This window comes from Engraulis encrasicolus, chromosome 12, assembly GCF_034702125.1.
Source record: "Engraulis encrasicolus isolate BLACKSEA-1 chromosome 12, IST_EnEncr_1.0, whole genome shotgun sequence".
NCBI lineage: Eukaryota > Metazoa > Chordata > Actinopteri > Clupeiformes > Engraulidae > Engraulis > Engraulis encrasicolus.
Genome location: NC_085868.1, coordinates 48,042,886 through 48,044,909, shown reverse-complemented (window position 1 = coordinate 48,044,909; position 2,024 = coordinate 48,042,886). Strand labels below are relative to the sequence as shown.

Below are 2,024 nucleotides of genomic sequence, written 5' to 3'. Positions count from 1 at the left end.
GGACCATACTAGAAAATATTTGTTTATTACTCAGTAAACTTTCATGTAAAGCTCAAATTCGGCAATAGGCAGCCCAGTCTCAATGAGCAGCATAGTTGCAGTACCTTTTTTGACAATTTCCTGCACAGTGTCCCTTTAAAAACACAAGTAGGCCTACAGTGTTGGCAGAATCATAAAAGGAGGAAAAGACTAAAATAGTAATAAATTAAGTTGAGAAAGAGGGAGTCACAGCAGCTTAACATTGTCATCATCATAATCATCATTATAATCATCATCATCATCATCATCATCATTATCATCATCAACATCATCAACATCATCATTATCATCATCGTCATCATCATCATCATCATCATCATGACCATGCAGTGACTCATGGTGCATTGCAGTCCAAAATCATCCTAGTAGGACATCGCACTTATCCTACCTGGACATTTCAGCTGCTGTTCCTGACAGTTGAAGTGGAAGTTCTACATCCATGGCAACTGCCGCGAGGTGTTTTGATACGAGCAAAAAAAACACGAAGATTATGCTGAGTAAAATGGTGAGTAAAATGGCTGTGTTTGGAACAGCTGCATAAAAGAGAAATGGAGTTTCACTATTTATTGACATTTTAAATAACGGTTCCATGGGGGCCGCCATTATTATCCGACTTCGATTTGTTGAGGTGGGAGTAGTGCGAGTCACCCCGACCTCGCTAGTTGGAGCTCCCACTTCGACTGGCGTTCCAGAGCTTTTATCGTAGTAGGAGGTTGGATAAGTGCGATCTCCTACTTGGATGATTTGGGACTGGAATGCACCATAAGTATCAAATGATATCAGCAATAATATAGTAGTACTGTTCAGAGGTGCAGTAGATTATACAGTACATTCTAAGAGGGAATATTGTTGAACTTATTTTGGCGTACTCAGTTATTCAATTTATTCAATTATTTATTTTGTCTTTCCTCCCAATCTGCCTTGGATCCCCTTGCACCCCCTCGTGGCCCCCCAGGAGTTACCGCCCCCCACTTTGAAAACCAGAGGTGACCAAAACAAATTATGGATTTATATTTCAGTATTTCAGCTTCCATTTTAATCTACATAAGATACATAAGCACCATAGGCCTAACACAATGGTCAGCTATTACAACTTCCGCCCCATATTCTTCTGCAAATGATGGCATTCATCATTTATAAAGAAGTAATCTTTAATTCCTTTACAGATTTTTTGACAACATGGCAACATACATACCTGGATGATAGACCTTTTTACAGCACATGTCAGATGGTACAAACACAGCTTGTGTACATAAATGAATAAAGAATGATTAATGCATGTACAATGAATATGCATCTCAGATGAAACTGTAAAAAACCCTTTAAATCCATGCAACAGTGCCATTTGCTGGGGTTGCACCACCCTGGTTTCTGCTACTAAAACATACCAATGGCCCACCTTTTCTGTGCTCATTTTTGTGTGTTGACATATTGCATTTTCCCCCTTGAAATATGCCCACTAAGCCTGATCAGTTTTTTCACACATCAGTAAACATAAATTGGTAATTGATTAATAGGCCTATTGTGAGCATAATAGTAATATCTTATTCATTACATTGGATTTTATTTTATCTGTACGCCTAGGGGCCTATACAATAAATCTTTTAATCAGTGCTCAGTTACTCATCTTTTCACAATACACACAGAGACTAGCAGAAACTGACGGATACAATGCTATAATAGATCATTATAAATCAGCTGTCTTTTAATTTGCCAATTGCCCCTGTAGTCAAAAAATAAGGAAGTTAATTTAATCTCAACTGCACCAATGATCACCAGCAGAGGACAGTGTTGTTTCAAAAATAAAACATGAACATAGACAGAGGCTGTTCATCCTGATTATTTGTTTGCTTGTGAAAAACTACTGATTATTTTAGCATCACTGTTGTTTTATACCTCCAATAACAACAATATTTTTATTTGATGTGTTTATCGCCCCATCCGTTAACCTGATACAAATTTGTAGATGGCCAAAGAAGTGTGAG

At 37.7% G+C, this 2,024-nt stretch overlaps 1 long non-coding RNA gene across 1 annotated transcript; it reads left to right on the top strand.

The window, feature by feature from the left end:
• The first annotated feature begins 514 nt into the window (after positions 1 to 514).
• Positions 515 to 1,283, top strand: LOC134460333 (uncharacterized). The gene is made up of 3 exons (XR_010037067.1): positions 515 to 544; positions 995 to 1,025; positions 1,206 to 1,283. It is a non-coding gene; the product is annotated as an uncharacterized LOC134460333 (long non-coding RNA).
• The last annotated feature ends 741 nt before the right edge of the window (positions 1,284 to 2,024 follow it).